Raw genomic sequence first — 8252 nt, forward strand, 5'->3', positions numbered from 1 at the left:
TCGAACCGGTTCCACCGGGATTCGCTCCACCGATCCAGTTCTATGCAATTCGTTTGATTCCCAGAAAACCAGCCGGTCCAATCGGAAAACTGGACCGGTTGAACCGGTTTACAGTGGAAAAATAAATTTTGAAAAATCTCTTGTAGTCCTAGCCATCATTTTTAAGGAAAAACTGTTGGCCGGTTTGACCGGCGAACCGGTTTTCTGTTCGATTCACTCTCCGATCCGGTTATTAAAACATTGCTGATAACAATAAACCACTGATTGTGTTTATGGTTAATGTATCTTTTTTTAAGGCGTTGAATATTGCATGTTTGAGTCAAAGTTTGCTTGTAGTTTGTTTCAAGTGTTTTTATGCATTACAAAATTGCTACTGTCAACTACATCAGTTTAGCTGTCTATGATGTACGCACCAAGGTGGAGACTTTTCTTTATTATCATGCTGCTCTTGTCTACATTTGTTTTCCTTCAAGTAACTTGTATTCAAGGACAAGTTGGACGACTTCCTCTGAATGAAGGCAAGTAATTATATATGTTCGATGTTTCGTTTGTAGAATTCAAAGCATTAAGCAACCTTTTCAAATTAAAGTATTTGTTTTTATCTTGCAGTGAATGCTCTTATAGAAATAGCTAAGCAACTGGGAAAAGAGGACTGGGATTTTAGCCTCAACCCATGTGATGGAAATACCAATTGGGCAACACCTTTGGGAAACCATCATCTTGAACAGTTTGACAACGTTGTTAATTGTACTTGCTCATCTGAATCTGGTGATGCTAATTGTCACGTTGTTGCTATGTATGTTGCATCTATTAGAGTTTTTATCTTTCCTATAACTCGTAACATATTATTTTTACTGGAAATTATATCGTGCACGCTTAAACTGAAATTTGTAACACCAAACTAATTTTCCTTTGAATTAACAGATCCGTGAAGGGGCAGGATCTTGCTGGTGTTCTCCCACCATCACTGGCAAAATTACCATCAATTAAGAAGATGTAAGACTTTGTCTTACATTGTATCATAATTTGAGTTCGAAATATTGGTTACCATAAGTTTTCTCACAATATATAGAGATCATAAGAAACCTTAGAGACCTAAACAGGGGTCTGCACTCAATACTAATAAACTGTAATCTATGTTCCTATACCAAGTACAATGCTTCACGCCATAATCAACATCACATTGTCGCCTTTTGCAGTGATTTATCTTATAATTACCTAAATGGCACCATACCTAATGAGTGGGAGTCAACTAAGCTGGAATTCATGTAAGCTAGCTACTTTTGTCTCTCGTTTTCTTTGTCATTAAATAACAATTATTCGAATCGTGGGCTGTTAATGGTTGATAGTAACTGTAAACTAGATCTGTCACCGGTAATCGCTTGTCAGGAAGCATTCCTAAGTTTTTAGGCAATATAACTACGCTCGGATACTTGTACACCCTCTTTCTCTCCCTCATATGTTTAATAACTAATACCCGTCCTTTATGTTGGTTTGGTTCTAATGGATAAATGGATAACAGGGGTCTTGAGAACAATATGTTCTCAGGAGAAGTACCTGCTGAGCTTGGGAAACTTAAAAATTTGTATCTTCTGTAAGGCCTTCTTTGTACTCTTATGATGACCACTATTTTTCTTGCTTATATATAACTGCTATATGGGTGATTGATACATGTTTATAATAATGGCTTATTCACAAATCATAGGGTCTTAACAGCTAATAATCTCACCGGCGAATTGCCAATGGAACTTAACAGTCTGACCAACTTGACAGAACTGTATGCACGCTGAACTCTTCCAAATTAACATGTTGATTGCCACATTTATTGGATGATTTGCTTAGTTTGCTATAACTACTTTCACTTTTGTGCAGCCGCCTAGATAGCAACTACTTCAGTGGGAAAATCCCAAACCTTGGAAGCTTAACACGACTTGAGAAATTGTAAGTCTTGGGATTTGTATAGCAAAACTCTGAATCTCAACAGAATATAAAGTTATACCGTTTAAGTATAAAGTTATTCATGTGTTCTTCGTATGCCCTTTCTCCTCGCATGTTTTTAAAAGCGCAAACACTAAAGTTGAGCACACTCTTGAATATTAGTTATCTGTTGTGAGACCTCACTCGAACTAATCCTAGTTCCTAGTTCCATGCAACTCTTTTGTCACTTTATAAAATCCAGACGCACAAAGAACAAAAACAGACAAGTTGTTAGATATTTTAGTGTAATTGGATTCGACTTGTTTACCCGTATAAATCATAACATACATTAAACAAGTCAGGAAAGTGCAGGATGCATGCTTGTTTGAGTTTATTATGATGTCAATTAGGGATGAAACCCCTAACGAACGGGGTTCCGGGGGGGGGCAACACCAGTATATAAAAATATAACCATTGTCAGTTTCAAAATTTATAAAATTGATTTTTATCCAAAACTACTTTATATACATTTAGGCAACTACACCTATATATCGTATATGCAGTATAGTAAGAATAAGAATCAAGTCTCCATTTGTTGGCACGAATGCTGCTCCTGATACTAAACTTTCTATCAATATGTATCCTAATACTTAAATAGTGGATGGAGATAATAACTAAGGAAACAATTAATTATTTAAATCAGAAAACTTAGAAAATAATAGGCTAGAAGAATCAAATGAGAGAAAGTTATCATCAATGCGTCAAATCCCCTTGACCTAACATTGATTATCCTAGCTAGTTGGGGGCTAAGCTCCTGGTCAGTTGTTAATAAACAAGCTAATACCTAAAGCTCTAGGTAACGATACATGTCTACCTAGGGATCACTACACTAACGAGCCAACAACTACTCAAATGGAGTGCTATGCTAGATCCTTGGTCATGGCTTGTAGTCATATGACAAGAAATAATCTAGACACTATAGACAGAAGCTAACTATCCCGAAACATAAAGACAATTCCAACTTAAATAGCCTATGACTCAGAACCGTCTAAACATAGCTAGACGAAAGCACCTCACACTAGTATGTCCAGCAATAGCCTCACTATGGATTGGAAATATCCTAATGAAGTCCTAGACTCTTTCGTTCAAGTCTATATATTTTGAAGGTCGTAGACCACCTGAAATATTGTTCAAATCAAATTCTATCAATCACTAGCTATATTCTCATGCCCTAGATTGCAGCACACAGTCAAGCAACCTAAGAACAACTAATATAAAGCGCAAGGTGTAAGTCTACACAGCATAATCGCAGAACCACAAAAAAAATTACAGGGACAACATTACCATGTAAAAATACACATCATAGAAGTTTTATTACAACCAAACAAACATTATATAAAATCAAAGTCAACCAAAACAAGTCAAATACAGTCAGAATTCATGTAAAATATAGCTAGATGATAAACGAGTCATGTAAAGCATATTCATGATGGTAAACAGAAGAATAGAACCGTGGAACGGTGTCAAAGCCTTCAAAACTTCAACCAGAATCACGTTCATCAACCGAGGCATCATAAGAGTCTAAGTCCAGTCAACTACCTCAAAGAATGTCGTCAAATGTTTTCAAACACCCAAAATGAGAGTTTTCCAAGCGTCAAGATACGGTACATATGATATGTATGACCCGTATCGCAAATTTATGAGCCAGTTATGAGTTTTGGCCACGAAATATGGACTTTTCAGGGTGATATGGCTCGTATCATGTGATTCATATCCATTCGATTTTCTCACACATGTAGTATAAATCACTCTCACCAAAATTTAAGGTAGTTAAAACTATGTTTAGTTATGTTTTAATCGAGTTTGTAAAGTTTAGGGTCTAGAGTGTCATTATATAAATCTATATAACGGGTTCAACATCGATCATTCAAAATATCAGAATCCAATATCAAAATTCAAGTATTCCATCAATAAAGTTTGTTTGTTCAATCTTTGTTCATCCTTATTTCTTTATCAAATCAATTGCAAAGATCAATTTGGGCCAACAACAAATGCAAGTCCTATGAAACTCTTATTTATCTCCTCATCGTTGTCCTTGCCATCGTCTACAGTAACACCCAATCCATCGGTAGAATAATTACTCATCGGTCAACTATTACAACCCGTTGACAAAAATAAAAGAAGGAAGGGACTATTATATTGTAGGAATCAGGGAAATTAAACTGTTAAAAGTGATTGTGCCCAATTACTTGGAATTAATTTGGGCCAAAATGCATTTCCACTAATTCTTATACACAGGGTATTCTTGGGAGTTGGGGCCACAATCATTTTAGATCAGACTCTCAATGTACTAGATTTTTACGATCGTAAATAAAAAAGAAAGAAAACTTTTTGTTAGTATTTTTTGTTTCAAGCTAAATGTTTTACCGAAGTTTAGCTTGAGAGAAATGTTAGTGTTAGGAATTAATATAGATCAGTTAGAGGTGTTAAAAACAATATGTTATTAGGGTTTGTCAGATTTCTAGCCTATATATGTGAGGTTCTTATTGTTTTGTAAATTAAGCTAGTAAATATTCAGTTTATCACTTAAATCTTATAGACCGATTTGTAGCCAGCAACTGGTACCCAACACATAAAATTCCAGATTTGTTACCAAAAACTCACTGCTAGAAACTGGACAATTACAGTGAAATTTGTGGCCTATAAAGTGGTCGCAAAATATTCATCAGTCACAAATCAGGATCGCCCATGGACAGTTTTGCAACCACAATTTCGGTTGAAGTCGTAAGCAAATACCTAGTTTTCTTTCTAGTAGTGATCACTGGGGAGAGAGGGTAGGGAGGGAAGTGAGAAAAGGCATTACCCCTCACCAATAAGGAGTCATATGTAGAATTTGAAACTACATTTTGAGTTTACCTATTTAGCCTCCATAATGATCACTAGTGCTGGAATAGAAGTATAATCTACATGTACAAATAGGAGAGTTTTTTCTATTTTATGCTAGGAGAGTGTGTAATGGTCATTGGTTACCAAAAGTGTTGTGTGGGGGTAGTAACTGTATTAGTTATAATGACTGTACCATGCATGACAATTTTATGTTTTTTGAACAACATTTTTATGCTTGAAGTTTCACATAACCTTGCACTTGGACTTGTAAGGATTTAAATCCATTACCACATTTTTTGGTCATGGTGAATTTTATGTCTACTATTAGTCTATTACGGTATTGTAGAGTGTTTTTTTATCATAACCTTTTTGCTCTTTATGCATTAATTTTATCTTATTAGAGAGATCAAAGGTAGTGGGCTGGAAGGACCAATACCAGAAAGCATTTCTCTTTTGAAAAAATTGTCTCAACTGTAAGTTGCACAATTTCATTTCTTCTTATTCATGCACCTAGTACTACTTTAAATGTGTTCATGTAATCCGTGTTCAGAGCAATCTCTGATTTAAATGGGGAAGGCTCACAGCTGTTTCCAAATCTAAGTAGCATGACAAGCATGACAAAATTGTTAGTAACTTTAGATTATCAAACTATTTCTTCAATTTCAATACCGGTTGTTTTCTCTTGAAGAATATTGGTGGATTTTCCAGGATGTTGAGAGGATGTAATCTAAGGGGGTCGATTCCTCATTATATATCGCAAATGTCCAACTTGCAATATCTGTAATACACATTTCTCCCTCTTCCATTCTTCTATCTCAACCAACTTTAGATCATATCTGTTATAAGGATCTGTAATAGTGTTTGTTTATATTTCCACACATAATCATTTTATCTATGTCCATACACTTACACAGAGATCTTAGTTTCAATGGTTTGGGAGGAGATATACCAGATTTAACTGGACTAACAAACCTGGAAACAATGTAAGAAACATATGCTTTTAGTTTAGAGTTTTAAACATTTCAGCATTCTTCCTGTTCTTCACGAATTATAAAATAAAAAAGAAGGAAAACGTAAGGAGACGATTACAAATTATAACAAGATTATATGGTGAAATGACATAGGTATCTGACCGGTAACTCCCTTAACGGCAGTGTACCTAGCTGGCTCACAAATGAATATGATAATAATCGGTATGGTTTATCAAGCTTCCTTTATTAATTTTATAATTACTTTTATATGACATCTGAAAGTCTTTTAGTTAGGATATATTTAAATTGTGTTTGTAATGCAGTGTAGTAGATCTTTCTTACAACCACTTCAATGAAACTACTGTACCTAAAGATTGTCATGAATCATTGTAAGTTTTCAGGTTTTAAAAGTCATTTCTTTTTCTCATACAACTTGAAATAAAAACCTACCTCATCTTCATTTACTAGGAATATATTCAGAGCTACACTAGCAGTAACGACTCGTAAGCGTATACACTAGCAACTTGTATTTTTAAAATGAATAAACTTATTATTTAGATGCTACACTAGCACAAAGTTTGACAAGCTTAATCTAATGCAGAGACCTTGGGAAGTGCCTGAATGGTTTTCCTTGCTTAAATGGTGAACAAACATCCTTTAGTGTGATGCTTCATTTCCTTGCTAGATCATAAAGAAAAAGTTGATCCCTATTTTGTTTGTATTGTATTGGTTTAGTTTACAGATCAGTTCATATTAATTGTGGTGGGCCGAGAGTTACCATAGGAGACAAGGATTATGAAGCAGATCAAGCTCCAAGTGGAGCTGCAAGATTTTTTCCTTTTAATGATCATTGGGGATTTAGTAACACAGGAAGTGCATGGAACACTGACAAAACCCCAAATGATTATGCTGCTGCTAACGTATCTATACTCACTATGAATGACTCCCAACTTTACACGGAGGCTCGTCATTCACAATTGTCTCTCACTTACTATGGTCGTTGCTTAGCAAATGGAAATTATACGGTGACACTACGTTTTGCAGAGATAGTTTTTAGAGATAATCGATCTTACCAAGGTCTTGGACGACGGGCATTTGATGTTTATGCCCAGGTATTATAAAGAGTTTGACATTCAAAATTTTATTTTATATATCCATCCATGTTGATATTTTGAGTTTGACTTGGGTAATTTAAAGGGTACCTCAAACTTTGATCATGGTTTTCTCTAGGGTAAAAACATTGGTTACTTAAACTAGAAATATGACCAAAGTTGATTTTATCTTTTCATGCAATTTTCCCATATGAGGATATTGTGCACATTCATTGGTCAAGTGGAACAATACTCTTCCTTCATTCCACTCGTTAACTAAACAAATAGACTTCTTTTCATATTCCAAACATACACAATATTCCAGTATGAGCGTAGTGAAACTTATATACATAGAAATTGTACCAATACTATTTGTGAAAGACAATCCATGTGGCCTCCAAATTATGAGATGCTTTTAATTTCTATCTTTTTACCTAGCAGACTTTTGTTGATTGAGTTTTCCTTTTGGCAGGGTGTAACTATCTTTAGGAATTTTGATATTAAGAATGAAGCAGGTGGGGTGGATAAGGAAGTAATAAAAACATTAAACAATGTGAGTGTTATTAATGGAACATTAGAAATTCGGTTCCAGTATGCTGGGAAAGGTACAACCGCGGTGCCAGTGAGAGGATTGTATGGGCCTCTGATTTCTACCATTTCTATGGAGGCCGGGTACATATATATGCTTATTGTGCGCATGCTTTAGTTTCTCTCTTCATCACAAACAATCACTACACCACACTATGCGCGCGCGCACACACACACACACACACACACACATATATATATATATATATATTATAAACGCCATTTCTATCTATCCTACTGATTTAATGATAAATATAAATTAATAAGGTTTCTAATATATTGATTTCTGTAGAGTTTAAGCCTCTGGAGTCCAAGCTGCCACCTCATGGCAAAAAAGTAACATACCTAGTCATCGAGCGGTGGCTGCAGCATTGATCCTCACACTCACAGTTGTTGGTATTGCATGGAAGAAAGGTTATATCGGAAACCAACTACTAAGGGAAAGAGGTATATTGCTAATGTGACTCGGTATATAAGTTAGCATACGTTTGTTCATTAGTAACATGTGTTTTCTGAAGATCTACGAGGAATGGACTTGGATGCCGGTGTATTTACATATAAACAAATCAAAGCTGCCACGGATAACTTTGATGAATCTAATAAACTTGGAGAGGGTGGTTTTGGATCCGTCTACAAGGTATTGTACTACTTTTTCTTGCCTATAACTTGTTCCAATGTATAAGCCAAAAGCTGAAAAGTGAATAACAAACAAATTAAGTGTGGTTTATAGTTTCATATGTAATTTCTTAATTGCAGGGTACACTATTGGATGGAACTATAATTGCTGTGAAGAAAATTC

At 35.2% G+C, this 8252-nt stretch overlaps 1 pseudogene; it reads left to right on the forward strand.

Annotated features, from left to right (window-relative positions):
• The first annotated feature begins 400 nt into the window (after positions 1-400).
• Positions 401-8248, forward strand: LOC143607143 (putative LRR receptor-like serine/threonine-protein kinase At1g07650; annotated as a pseudogene).
• Positions 8249-8252: the final 4 nt, after the last annotated feature.

Source organism: Bidens hawaiensis, unplaced genomic scaffold (genome assembly GCF_021521415.1).
Source record: "Bidens hawaiensis isolate Kalapana, Puna unplaced genomic scaffold, B.hawaiensis_p1.1 tig00079631_1, whole genome shotgun sequence".
NCBI classification, from domain to species: domain Eukaryota; kingdom Viridiplantae; phylum Streptophyta; class Magnoliopsida; order Asterales; family Asteraceae; genus Bidens; species Bidens hawaiensis.